This window comes from Aethalodelphis obliquidens, unplaced genomic scaffold, assembly GCF_003676395.1.
Source record: "Aethalodelphis obliquidens isolate GAN/ISIS:26980383/991018 unplaced genomic scaffold, ASM367639v1 scaffold6, whole genome shotgun sequence".
In the NCBI taxonomy this organism is placed as follows: Eukaryota; Metazoa; Chordata; class Mammalia; order Artiodactyla; family Delphinidae; genus Aethalodelphis; species Aethalodelphis obliquidens.
In genome coordinates, this window is record NW_020837950.1 from 26,717,681 (window position 1) to 26,732,807 (window position 15,127).

Consider the following 15,127-nt stretch of genomic DNA (forward strand, 5'->3'; position numbering starts at 1 on the left):
TGGGATACAGATATATTGGAAATGGTTTTCTTTATGACTTTTCAAATGCTACAAGTCCGTACACTAGCACACACAAACAATTCTTGTGCACAGCCTTCAAATCTCATTCTTCCTTCTCTATTCCGATCTTGACTCCTCTTCGCTAGCTCCATCCAGTCCAGCCAGGAGCAACAGTATTAAGTGCATCCAACATTCCACCCCACACATTCCCAAAGCTGTGAATTCTCTGTGAGCTATGAGATGAACTGCTCCATAGGGCTAGGTTGACAAAGGTATACTTTGAGAAGCAATAAAACAATAGACATGGAGTGATACTCTATATTCAAGTAACTGAGTCTCTATTCTGAGCTTGCAATGGATTTTTAATACGTTCATTTTTCCAAAAGGTCAATGAGTCAAACTTTGAGATCTTCCCCTAATTCTTAGGACTTTTTTAATGCACATTTAGAAAAACACAGGTGCTTAACATATTTTGTCCAGTTAAATGGGCCTCTGTGGTCTGAAACTGGCATAGGCAGGTGGCTGCCAGGTCTGCACCACTTTTGGAAATGGATGTATTTCTCCTTTCCTGGTTCTCCATGGGAAGTGAGGGAGGGAGAATGCTGACAGACAACAGCAGGGTGATTCTGCGCTCAGCATCCTGTCTTGGTGGTATACCCAAGCTGCAAGATTTATAACCTTCTTGTTACAATGCATCAGCTTCAACACTTTCAGTGAAGTCTTCAATAAATTTGATGACATCTTGCTGAGGGGTTTTGTCATTAAAAGCCTAAAGCTGGTCATTAACAAATCTTCTCTGCAATCATCTACTACTGTGCTAACTCAGGCATGGATCTCACTGGAAAGTTGGGCTGGCTCAGAAACTTTCCAGAAGGCTGCATTTTTTTTCCTGTGTGGGGTATATTTCTTTAGGGAAAGAAAATACAGTTCCCAATCATTTCATCATTTATTTCTCATTATCCATTGACTAACTCTTCTCTGATAGACACAACCAAATTCAACAAACACATGTAGAAAGCTACGACATGACAGAAACGGTACTCTGGGCTGAAGATATAACTATAAAAAAGACACAGCTCCAACTCTCAGAGGGCTCAGAGATGCCCCCCAAAATTAACCATCATTATGGAATCTTTCTTAATGTACCAGACTCTGTATGTAGGCTTGATATGCATTATCTTGTTCATTTTTCACCATGTTTTAGAAGATAGATGTTCTTATTATCCCCATTTTAAAAATTAGATGGCTGAAGTATCGTTTGCTTAAGACTTTTCCCCAAATTACTGAACTTGTAAGTGGAAGAACTAAATTTCAAACCCATGTCTTGCCTGACTTCAAGCTAGTCGATCTACCCCAAACAGGACTGGGCCAGGAAGAAGGCAAAGACCATGACATTCCAGTTGAGGAAAGATTGGGAACCAAGCCAAGAACAGGCATATATTCGGTAGGTGTGAGGAGCAGGTTGAACCCAACTGGAATCCCCTTTTAGGAGAGTTTAGGTCATGGGTCAAGTATCGCCCATTGAGAATAACTTCCCTTGATTTCTCACACTTTCTCACCTGCTCATCAACATTCAGATTATTGAGGTATCCCTTTGTGTGTGATTACATATGAACTTAAACTTGCCTGCTGGCTCCAGAGCAGCAAGGACTGGTGTAAATTGTATGTATATAATAAAGATTCATATCATGTGAGAAAAGCCTAACTCTTTGAAGATCACTGCTCCCTGAGCTTTTCCAAAACTTCCTGTGGCAGAACAATTCCAGGTACCCAGTTGATTGACAGTTGTTTCTGCTACAATGGTTTGATTTTTCACCTAATCTGGCAACCTCTCCAAAGGAATAACAAATGGAGGGAGGTCCTGGCTGCTTTGTCCTCCACAGGGTTCACTCATAAATAGCCAGAGGGCCAATGTTACAACACTCATTCAGAGGTTTCCCAAAAAGAATGATGGAGAAAATTGCAGACATGGGGGAATGTTCTGCCATAACTTAGAGACTTGAGGGAGGATGGAATTTTTTTTTAATGTCTTGGTATTCTATTTTTTAAATAATAAGGAAAATAACTTGGGGTGATAAATATGTTCTTAAAAATGCACATTTTGTAATAATAATAATTATACCATCTGTTGAGGGCCTACCATGTGCCAGACAATTGCTTGGGGTTTTTAACACAATAGCTTATTAAACAAAATCTTTTCAACAACTCTGCCAGGGAAAGTGTTATCCCATTTTTATTGCTGAACAAACTGAGAGTTTGGGAGTTTGAACCTTTTGCCCGTCCTTGAATAACTGGAACTGGAATGCAAGCCTAGTTCTATGTTATTTACAGTGTTTTTGTCTCCACTGTGTTGCTTTTCTCTCATCTATATCTGCATTAATTAAAACACAATCTATTTAAAGGCATTTAAATAATGCAATGATTAAAAAGGTGTTAGCTGATTTTTTTTTCTTGAAATGACATTTTTCCTCTTTTTTTTTTTTTCTTTCCCAAAAGGAAACAGAAACATTAGCTTTCTTTTTACTGCTCAATTAATTGTTGTGGGATTTTACCTGAAGAGATTAGTAAGACTGCCATTGATCCAACTATGGTGTCATTATGTGCCTGTCTTGATGGGTGATGTTGGAGGGAGGGCTTTTTTCATGGGAATCACAAAGCCATAGTCCATCTATGGACTCCCTGGGTTCTGGAGGGCTCCCACCTGCAGCGCTTCCCACAAATGTCTTCCTCGGTCTGTTATTATTTTTAATTGCACACAAGGTGCTTCTTACTAGTAAGGTTCTCACTAACCAAGATCATCAGCGCTACCTTGGAAGAGTCTCAGGAAATCGATCAGTAACTTCAGCTCTGTGCCTCTGACAAGAGGCAGGATACAGGGTGTCTGAGTTTTGCCCAAGGTCGTAGGACCTGTCAGCTGTTGCAGAAGCAGCATGAAGCACTTTCAAAGAATCTGTGCAAGCCCAGGGCGCCAAAGGTGAGGAAAAGTTTGGAGAAGTGTGGTGGGACAAGCAAGCACTCTGAGTCAGAAAGCCCAACACCAACAGTAGTAGTAATAATAATATACACATTCTGCCTTGTTCTAGTAAATACTACTTAGTAACTTTGTGATCTTGAGCAAATGACTTAGCTTCTTTGAAACTCAGTTTGCTCATCTGTAAATTAGGAGCAATGACCTCATCTCACTGTTTTGAAAATAAAATGAGATGATGGCATCAATTAAGACTTTCTTTGTTCCAAGTGATAGAAATCCAGTCAGAAGCAGATGAAGCAGAAAGAGCACTTAGTTGTAAGTAAAAGTAATGTTTCTCAAGAACACGCATGCAACTGGCTCTGAAGAAAAAGTGGAATTAGAGGTGCAAGTGCCCTCCTGAATCTCTCCCCGTTTCTTGTCTCCATTTCCCTTGGGGCACCTGCAGCTCACCTTCTCACTACCCCTAAGCTTTACATGGCAAGGCATAGCCACCAATGGCCTGCCAAGGTCAATCCAAGCTATGAGACAGACAAACTGATTGGTCCAAGTTTTAAATCCTAGGGCAGAACTGGGATTGGCCCAGCTCATGTCATGTGCCTATATCTAGACCAATCAATTATCTATTGACAAACGGCAGTATTTTATTCTACTTACATGGCCCTTGGTATGGTGAGTCTAAGGATGGGGGGAGGTGCGTATTTCATAGAAAAAAACAGATTCGTTACTAGAAAAGAGAGTTTCACTGCAGATGAAAAAATTGTTGTCCACTACAACAACATATGAAAAATAGCTATCACTATACCCAGTCCAGAATATACACTTAATATAGGGTTTTTGGTCAATGTGTACATTTCTGCACATTTTGAAAGGCTACATATTTTTTAAAAATCAAAATAAATACAATATTTTGTGTTAATTACAATGAATATAAATTATCTAATGTTAAGAATCAGAAGAGATTGTAGATGCTGTGAAAAATTAATGGTTTAAGTACGTGATACTTTTTACATCAATTCAAAAGTACAATAGAAATTCAACAAGTTCAAAAACAGGATTTTGTTCCTAACCCTATTATTCTCTCCTGTCGCTCACAAACCAAATCTTCTCACATTTTCTACTCTTGCCTTCAGTAACTTTTCTATCTTTAAGTTATCTTAGTTTGAGGGTCTTAAAGATCTAAGGGACTGTATAAAGTACTTGAAACAATTTCAGAGAGCAATGAAATGTCTTTATGTTAGCACTAAACAGAGCTGGGAATGAAGAAAGCCAATTTCAATTTTTTCTCTCTTTTCCCTAACATGCACAGAACAATCTTGGACAAGTCGTTTGTGTTCCCTATGGCATGCATAAATCTGATGATGGTAACTAGCCTACTTGTCTGGTGGGGTGAAGCTGGGAACATCAGTGTATTAACTATGAATAGGGTCATTTATAGGGAGAAGTGGGGAGAATCTCAGAAACCTAGAGATTTCCTTTTCTTATCAGATGGGGAATTCCCACACAGAGGATGAATCCGTTTTGTCTGTAACACAAAAGAATGATTTTGCTTGGATCAATCTGTAGGAGTCCAATTGCCCTCTGTCAATAAACTCCAGGCCCAGGTGAGGAACTGAGTCAATATATTTTAGGTTTGGGAAAGAAACCACTTTATGTCACTTTCCAGAATTCCTTCTGGCTGATTCCAGTATGTTACTGATTTATTTTGGAAAGAATCATTCCAGGACCTCTCAAACAGAATGATGAGAAATAACTGTGCCTATCATGGTTAAAAAAAGGAAATTGAAAATCTAATTTTGCATTGAATTTTGTTGCTATGATATTATTCCTTTATAGGGAGGAGAAATTAAATTTACGAAGCAACAGTGTTCCAAGTGGTAGCTAAAAGGGAGAAATTAACTGGGGTAGAAATGTGTGCTACCAGTTAAAGATTATTCCTTCACATTTGTTTTCAAATATGAAAGGAATCCCATCAGGGAAAAGGAGATACCAGAATAATAATATTGTCTTGAAACAAAATTCACAGATTCTATATGACAATAAAAACTGTTTCTGCTGCTTGGTAACAGTTTAAATGAAACATGCATTGATAGAAGATGCATACCACTTTAAAGTTTATTGAACAAATACTTAATTTTGGTCCTTTAAGAATTCTGTCAATTCATTTCTTGGTAGTTAGGATATTAAAGTATGCAAATAAACATGCTCTAGTTGGTCACAGCTGATCTTTTTGTAATAACTAAGGTTCTCTCCCAACAGCCACCACTCCTTCTATTCATGTCACCTTCACCCAGGAGTCACAAAATGCTGAAGACAGTCGCTTTTTACTTGCTTAAATTTCAGCAGGTTGAAGCTAGACCAAAATCCTCACCTTCCTCCTTCCTAAATACTTTTTTTTTTTCTCCCCTCTCTCTTAATTACATGGCTTTACACTGATTTACATGAATTTCAGCTTTCAAAATCATTGGTCTTTCCTGAATGCAAATAGGCACATGGGAAAATTATATTAAGCTTGCACAATTGATCTTTCATCATTTCAAATGGTACCTTTGAACAGTTCCTGAAACGTCTGTCTGAAATACTCCTAGCGTTGAGCATCATCAAAAGATGTCGGGTCACCCTGGGGAAACCCATTCTCTGTGATGTAAATTACAGGGTTATTATACATATCCTGGAACAAGAAAGCAGAAGTTTTATTCCAAACAGATGTTAAAAAAAAAAAAAAGCTCATTATATCAGGTGCATTCCCCTCTACCTTCTCTAAACTACAACCCCAAAACTAGTTTTCATCAAATTGCACTGACCCTATTAACTTAATGTTCTGCGTGCTGACCTTTTATAACTAACAATGGAAAAGAAAAACTGTGCAAATATCCATGAATGACTTTTGTTATAATGAGAAGACAGAAGTATCTTTCTTCCATCAGCATCTGCTGATTGTCATTTCTCCTTAACCCCTTGGTCCCTCCCAGCAGCTACAGCCTCTATCCCCCCACACAGCAGGGATCCTGAAAACTGATAACTTAAAATTTTTAATTTCAGCTACCTGGATGCCATCCAGTGTAACAGAGACCCAAAAAGGATCCAGCTATTTCAACCCTTATTATCCCTTTTAGTAATTCCAGTTGTGACCCCAGCCTGAAAAATATGTCCAAGCTACTGTAGCCACAACTGAATTTAATTTAATTTAGGATTTAATTTAATCCTAAGTTTAATAATAGCTTTGAAGCCCTTTATCAGCTAGTTAACCTCCATCGACTTAAATCCTAATCATCTCTTCCCAGGCCAACAAATGTATATGCTATTGCCTAAATCATTCTTTGTTCGGGTTCTTATACACACAGAAATATGCCCGTCTGCCCATCTTCCCATGTTTCAATACACATGGACGCAAACAAAAGGTGCATTTACCTTAATTTATTTCAGTAGTTTACGTATTCCCCACGGCACCACACAGACCCAATCCAAACTTGTACAAGATGGGTCTGGAAAAACTTCAACTTCCGCATCCTGGAGTAAACCCAGTTCTCCTTTCTTATTCTCCTGGTACCTGACTCAGCAAGTCGTATAATTCTGCACAGCAAAGAAATCAGCAGTGCCTTTGATCACTTTATTCTCTTCTGTAAATTCTGGAAGCCTGGACGATGGATAAACTTGCTTTTTACTCGTGAGGGCAACCTGCGACTTGACAACTTCAGGATAATCGCCGTCAATAAATATGGGCTTAGCAAAGAAATCCAATTGGAAAGCCATGGCTCTTTTAGCTGCTTCCTGGTCAGACACTGAGTTGGGATCTGCTGGTTCCACCCAGCCAGCAAAAATTGAGAGAGACACCATACCTTTCTGCTCTTATCAGAATAAGGATTCATAGCTGTGCCAGGATCTGGCATGAGCTTTAATCAAATTATGAGCTGCCTGATAAAACTTTAGTTCCAACGTAAGGCACACCAAGAGGAAATGCACCAAACTCATATGCCAGCAGGGCAAAAATATTAGGCTCATTTATAGTGATCCACTGCTTGACTCAATCCCCAAATGTACTGAAGCAAAACTGGCATATTTGTCGAAGGGTTCAACGATTGCCTCTGACAACCAACCTCCTTGGTCTTCCAAGGCCTGAGGCAAATCAAAGCGATAGAGGGTCACTATGGGCGTGTCACCATTTGTTAACAAATCATCAATGATCTTGTTGTAATAGTCAATTCCTAGGAGAAAAATAAAAGCATAAGAAAAGTTATTTTTAGTACATTGACAGTAAATAAGGATTGGGAGAGGATCAGGAATGATAATATCCTAAATAACTTTAAACCAAAATAAGGTTCATTACTTTCTACCTATAATCAATTAAAGGCTGGGAGGAAACATGAAGAAGTCCAAGGAAGACTGGCTGATCAGAGAGGGAAATGTGATGGGGCAACACGATTGTGGAAGATGTATGTTTTGAAAGGGATTCACTTGGGCAAGTCGGTAGCACTTAACTTTGTGTTATTGGCATGCTTATTAATATTATTTTATTTGTAGGGGGAAGGATAAATTAGGAGTTTAGGATTAACATATACACACTACTATATATAAAACAGATAACCAACAAAGACCTACTGTGAAGCACAGAGAACTATACTCAATATTTTATCCTAACCTATAAGGGAAATTAATCTAAAAAAAAATAGATATATATGTATAACTGAATCACTTTGCTGTGTACCTAACAAAACACTGTAAATCTACTTCAATTAAAAATTATAAATTTATATGTTCATATTAAAAAAAAAGAAATTATTTTATTTGCTTGTTTGTATGTAGATCAACTCCACTTGAATACAAGCCCCCTGATAATAAGGGCCTTATCTATCTAATTTATCTCTGGATCCCCCAAATCCTGGGACAATCCCAGAAATTTAGTAGAGATTCAATAAATAGTTGTTGAATGAATGAACAGATTTCAAAAGTATTCAATATAAGTAAAGAAATTGGACCCAATGGCTGCCTTAGTGCTTCTCCAGACCCATCAGTCTCACAAGTCTAGGAAGAGAGACCCACTGATCATGCACAAGGGCTCAGCATCGGTCCCAGAGTGTGGGTTACAAGGGCAGTGAGCCAGGGACGTGGCACATTAAGGAATGCTCAGTTGGGGAGTTTGCTCTAAATTTCTGACATAGTCCATGGGAATACACAGCTACCCTTGGCTCTCAGCTGATTCTCCCAGCACTGCCTGTGTGAGAGAGAGAGTTTTTGGATGTGGCAGAGTTCAGAAGAATGTTATTAAGTTGGACATGTTCTGCCTTAAAAACCAATGCCAAGAAGATGTTGGGTCTAACCTAACAATGACTGTCAACTTGGAAGAGACTTTCTGAGGAAAGGCTGATATTAGTTCTTCATGTGATTGTATGTCTAAGAGTATGGAGGGAAACTAAGCAAAGAAAAGAGAAGCTGTCCTGTTTTGAGAGGTTGTGAATATGACTAAATTCATATGTAGAACTGTATTGCATTCAAAGTTTGCATAGAAGCAGGGTCCCTTTATCTCTCTTTTTTTTAACTTATTATCTACCAATTTTAAATATAATAATTTAGATTTTTGCATGTGTTTCCCTCATTCAATCATTAATTTATTCATTCCTCAAATACATATTTATAGAGAAACTACTATATGCTGGACTTACAAACGTAAGATAAACATTGTCCTTGTCCAAAGAAAACTTAAATTTTAGTTGGGACTACAGACAAATTCATAAGCAATTATCATACAATGTTATTATTAAAAATAAAGTACAGAATGCTATTTAAACATATGATAAGGAGTCCTTATCCCAAACTGAGGGCATCTGGAAATACATTCTGAAAGCAATGTAGCATAATGGTTTAAAAAGTGAACTACGGTGACAGGCTACCTAAGTTCTATCCCAAGGCCTTCACCCACTAGTTTGGTGACCTCGGGCAAGTTACTTTATCTCTCTGAATTATCTTTCCTTGTCTGTGAAATGTGGACAATAACAGAAATGTATTTCAATAATTGTTGTGAGAATTTAATGAGCTGATAAACCGAATATGCTTAGGACAGTTCTTGGCATAGTTAGCTATCATCCTAATAACGATTATTATTGTCATGAGTGACATCTAAGCTGATTTTCAAAAGATGAAAATAAATGACCCACATAAGGCAAGGAGGAGTGATCCAGGAAGAGAAGAAAGGCAAACAAATGTGCAAAAGTCCAAAGGAGGAATGGAAATAAACAAAGCCCACCCAAATGTGAGCAGCTTACTTATTCCAAGCTTGTTGTAGCAAGGAGTCAGCCATTATCACCTGCATTTGGCAGATAATTAAAGGCTATCAGGGAAGCAGGAAAGCTTTATTATTAAAAAAAAAAAAATGGGGGGAGGATTCAGGTACTTTTGATTGAAGGTTGTTGGCACCGGGAGGCTGGAGGTAGGCTAACTAGAACAAGGGCATCCCAGGCAATTGGTTTGGGAAGCATATTTGGCTTTTTCCGGTTGGTTCTAAGTTCAAAGTAGGGGACAGAGGAGCAAAAAATAGAGAAGCTGGCAGTTGTTGACCACATTCTGACTATTCTAGGCCAACTGCTGCAGTGGGTGTCGTTTGGCTTCCTGAGCTTCTCTTGTGGATCAGAGTTCTATTGTCATGTATGGCCTGGCTTTTGTTTGTTTGTGTATTCATTCTCTTCTGGGAACTGCAAGTTCACCATAAGGAGGGTGTATAGCTCAGCAGAAGAGCAATAAGAATAGTGAGAGGTAAGCAGGGTAAGTAGAAGCCAAATTATGCAAGGTCATGTGTTGTCTGCCTATCTGTCTGTAAAAGCGGGTAATTTTTAACAACAGCTCACTTATTTTGCAAGCATGAACATAATGTGAATCGTGCATAACAACTCCATACTTGGAAGCCCCTTTTGTATGCCATTACTCTCTGGGTGGACATAATAAGCTACCACCCCCACCCCAGCCCCACAAGATGTCCATGCAGTAATCCATAGAATATGTGAATATGTTACTTTACTTTTTATGTTACTGCAAAGGGACTTTGCAGATGTAATTCAGGTTAAGGATCTTAAGATGGGAAGATTTCTCTAGATTGTTCAAGTGGGCCCAATCTAGCTGCATGAGTCCTTAGAAGTGAAAGAGGATGGCAGAAGAGTGGATCGAAGAGATGCAGCAACAGAAGAAGAGGCACAAGAGATGGCAGCATGAGAGGGACTCAACCTACTATTGCTGGCTTTGAAGATGGAAGAAGGGATCTACCGGCCAAGAATGCAGGTAGCCTCTAGAAGCTGAAAATGATCCTCAGCTCACAGTCATCAAAGAAATGGAGACTTCAGTCCTACAACCACAAGAAACTGAATTCTACCAACAAACTAAATGAGCCAAGAAGCAGACTCTCCCTTAGATCTTTGAAAAAGAATTGCAGCGCTGTTAAGCACTGTGGTTTCATCCAGGAGAGACCTGTGTCAGACTTCTGACATACATAACTCTAAGGTGATAAGTTTGTATTGTTTTAAACAAGTAAGCTTGTAATAATTTGTCGCAGCAGCCAAGGAAAACTAGTATACCCACCAAAGTTTATAAAGCTTTTCTTTCCTCTCTCACTAAAAAAGCACTCTGCCATCCCATCTCTGGGCCTCTGCAAGCCCACATTTCCTCACTTGTAAAATGGAATATCCAAAGATTTGTATGATGGGATCATCTTGGTACTGGACTGTGTTAAGGTTTTTATAGCCAACGTCTTCCATTGGCTTTGAATATAAAAATAATATCAGCTTTAATGTTTTGCATTCATACTATATGTACATAACATCACACATTTTGTTTAATCCCCGCACTAAGCACAAGAGGTGGGCATTTTTAGTTTCAATAAACATATGAAAAAACTAAGATTCAGAGAGTGAGTACCGGACATAAAGCGACAATGTTGTCAGATGGCACAGCCAACATTTGAAGCCAGTCTGTCTCACTACAAAGACTGAGCTCTTCCCACTACAACATTCCCCTTCTCACACAAATGTTTCAGATCCAGAAACATGGTGATACTGTTTCCCTAGCCTTAATAATCACCACTTTGGAGCTGATTCATAATATCAGGGTTTTTTATTTTTAATTTCTGGAATAATCAATGATTTATAAGCATCATTAGATACGGCACTATCATTAATGATGGCAATCAATGTAATTCAAACAACATGATGATCTGCAATTGAATTGAAGTTAAAAGTTTTTAAGTAAAACTTTGTTTTACTCGTCAACATGGCAGAGCAACAAAGCATTGCATACTTAATATTTATCATCCCAGAACCGAGCACTTTACTTCTGGTTTGTACAGTTTATTCATTGTTGTAATGAAACTTTCCCATGAGGCAGTGGAGTGAGGCTTTTAAGAGCAGAGCTCTGGAGTCAGACAATTCAGTCAAGGGATTGTGGCCAAATCATGTGGCCTCCCTACACCCACGTTTCCTCATCTGTAACAGAGGAATATTAATAGTGCCACCTCAGGAGTGGTGAAGCTTTGAATGAGAACAATAGAGAGTGCTTTAGCTTTATCAGACTCACACAATTCAGGGTAACTAATCCTATGCATAAACATGTATTTTTAAATGATCATCTGTTACTAATCTAGGGAGCATGAAACCCTGAGAGGTCATTTGGACCCTGTTCTGTATCTGGATATTTAGGGCCAGGTTATTTTCAGTATTAAAATCTCCACAGCCTTCTTTCGTAGTTACTATCATCGTCTCTGTTTTAATTAAACCCACTTCTTATTTGATCTTTGAAAATATGAAGCATATTTAAGTTAAAGGTCTTTTGGAAATAGGGAAAAGAAGCCCACTCACATTAACTCAAATGTAAAGGTGACATTAGAGGTAGAAGGCTGGTTAGTATGTGATGCAGTGGGCATTATTTGAAATGAGTGATGTCAGATACCCAATGACAGGAAAAAAATCACACTGGAACTTAAAGGAATTAAAGCTGGGAGCTGAGAAAATCTTGCCTCTCAGGAAAGACTGATGTCTCCCATCCCAACTTCCTGCTCAAAGAACCAGCTTCCTTTGTGCATCCAATTTGCTATGGTCTCAAAATGGCCATCCCATCTGCCAATGACACCTCATAACCTTAGTGCCTACCCCCACCAACTCAGCCTCTCAGCTCCTCAATTCCAAACATCCCTGAGAGAGGAAGGCAGTTGAGCAGGATTATCTTTTTTAATGAAGTTAAACAAATTATATGTCACAGGAAAATAAGTCTTTCCCTCATCCAGTCAGCTGCGGCCAAGAGCAGAGCAGGATTATGTAGAACAAAGAAATGGGGAAATTTGCTTAGAAGGGGATGTGGCTGAAACTTGCAAAGATGATATCTCAGTCCATAAAATAACTACACTGGAACTCTCCTAGTCAAACTGTAAATGTCTTAACATAGAATTAATTTTGACCAAGTGCCCACCATGTGTCAAACACATAACTCTCTAGGTTCACTCCTTGCTAGACTCACACCACCCATTTCTTTCACTGACCTATCTTCTCTTGACAAACTGACTGTGTTAGTTTCCTATTGCTGCGGTAATAAATTACAAATGTAATGGCCTAAACCAACGCCGAGTTATTATCTTACAGTTCTGGGCATCAGATGTCCAAAATGGTTCTCACTGAGCTAAAATCAAGATGCCAGCAGAGCTGTATTCCTCCTGAAGGCTCTCAAGAAGAATCCATTTCCTTGCCTTTTCCAGCTTCTAGAGGCTCGTGGCCCCTTCTTCCATCATCAAAGCCAGCACTGAAACACCTTGTCTCCTGTCTGACCTCTGCTTCAGTCCTTATATCTTCTCTCTCTGGCTCTGATCCTCTTTCCTCCCTTTTTTAAGCATCTGTGTGATTACAGTGGTACCATCCAGATAATCCAGGATAATCTTCCCATCTAAAGATCCTTAACTTAATCACATCTGTAAAGTCCCTTTTACCATGTAAGATAATATATTCACAGTTTCTAAGAATTAAGACATGGACACTTTGAGGGGCCATTATTCAGCCTACCTCACTGCCCGACTTAGAGTAGGAGATTAATAAATGTTTGTTTAGTTATTTACTTAACTACCATTCCTGCTAACTGTGCTCATATTTTAAATCTTAAAGTGCAAAAGAAATTCTGCATAACCATTCCTTTTCCTTTTTATTTCCAATACTTGGGTCTTTTGCTAATCACCTGAAACTTACATTTGCAGCAGATATGAAAATGCACTTGAACAGTTGAGAAATATAGAAAAATGTGATTTCAGTTGCCAGCTCAATCTCTTCTTGTTAAACCTCAAAACCTTGACATTTGAAAGAGAAAGACTGTGTAACAGTGACATTTTGTAAAATATTCTTCCAGCTTGGGAACACAGGATTTTACTTACAAGTTTCTAAATGTCCTCTCATCAAGCTTTAAAATAGGGAGTCAAATACAAAAACAGGAGTTTCTTGGAAAAGATAGTGACAAGGGTTCTCTAATTCTTTACATGCTCTTTGAGAAAATGTTTAAACAGAGAAAACAAATGATGGCCTTTCTGATCTAAAACAGTTCCAACTGCTTCAACAGATCACTGCACAAGAATGAGCAACAACTTATTGAAATTCTGCCTACTGGAAGCACTTCCATTGCCCTTTTGTTCATAGAAAAGTCTGTAATGTTAATCAGCTATGGGCTTTACAAAAGCTGGTGCCAAACATGAAAAGCTTAGTGCTGGGAGCACGTGATCCCCACGTGAGAATTGCACAAGTGAATCCTTCACGTTGTCCAGGTGGCCCCAGTGACTCCAGCCACCACCACCACTACCCTCTAGCTTTTCTGCTGCCCTGCTCTTGCATTCCTGATCTACAGTGAGCTCCATGAACTCCTGTGTATCTTAAGTTGGTCTTAAATAACTGGATATGTTGGCGTACAGGTACAGGTCCACAATCCTTTATATGAAAATCTTGGCAGCCATGTGTTCAGAATTTGAGGATTTTTAGAAAAGAAACAGAGTCCATATTACGTATTAAGTTTAACACCCCCAGTGGGTGTGGGTCAGTATCCCTTAATATTTCTGCAGTAAACTAGATAAATAATCTCACCAAGCAAAATGAACTGAGATGATAAAAAACTTTCCCATCAACTCAGGTCAGCTTTTGCTGCTAAATCTGTTTTAGAAAGCTTACTAACTTACTAAACCTAAACTTACTAAAATGGATTCAATATTCAGAACCTTTTGGATTTTAGAACTTCACATAAGGGATTATGGACCTATATTACAAGTTTGTGGGGTTTTCTTTTTTAATTTTTATGTTGTTTACCATCCAAATGGAAGCTCAGTTAAAAACTCCAAACTGCTAGAATCATAGGCTAGAACAGTGGAAAGAGTTTTAGTAATTCAGTGCTTCCACCTCATGTTACCAACAGGGAAATTGTAGCACAAAGAATACTAGTGGTTTGGTAAGGTTGTAAATGTCTCTGGATCCTACTTTTTGACATCAGACAGACCTAGGTTGAACTCAGCTCTAACTAAATTTGTCATCTTGGCAAATTTATGCCCAGCCTTACACCCCAGATTACCATGATTCTCTCTGTTTAGGGAGGGCCCTCTTTCACAGGGCTGTTCGGAGCATTAAATTTGCAAAAGCAGGTGCAGTGCTTGGCATAGTGAGTTGCACATACTACATGCTCAATAAAAGGCAACCATTACTGCCCTTAGAGTGATCTGTATGGTTATTATTGACCTAATTCAATTAAATTCAGTTAAGTGTTTACTGAATTCATCCCTGCAAGACACTGTTCTAGGCCACAGGGGTGAACAAGGCAGAATCATCTCCTTTTTATCCTGTAAAAAATTCCAGGGATTCTCTTATCTTCATTATGAGTATGTAGACAGAGTCCCTGACACACAGTAGACACTTAATATATGTTTGTTGGGTTGAATTAAACTCAAAGTGCTCACAGTCTAGCAGGGGAATTAATAATGCCAAGAGCAAAGAGTGGAAGAAAGACCCTAAGAGTTTTTCAATGTGCTATGGGAATTTTTTTTTTAAGATTTCTTTTGTCTTGGAATAGGGAAAGACTCTAAAGAAGAGGAAACATTTGTGCTAGCCCTTAACAGTAGAATAAACATTCAGCGGATATAGTTGGGAGTTTTTGTAAAAGGCCAATCCAGGC

The 15,127-nt window shown here is 38.7% G+C and overlaps 1 pseudogene; it reads right to left on the minus strand.

Annotated features, from left to right (window-relative positions):
• Positions 1 to 5,504: 5,504 nt before the first annotated feature.
• Positions 5,505 to 15,127, minus strand: part of LOC113619247 (cytosolic beta-glucosidase-like) — a 71,559-nt pseudogene continuing 61,936 nt past the window's right edge.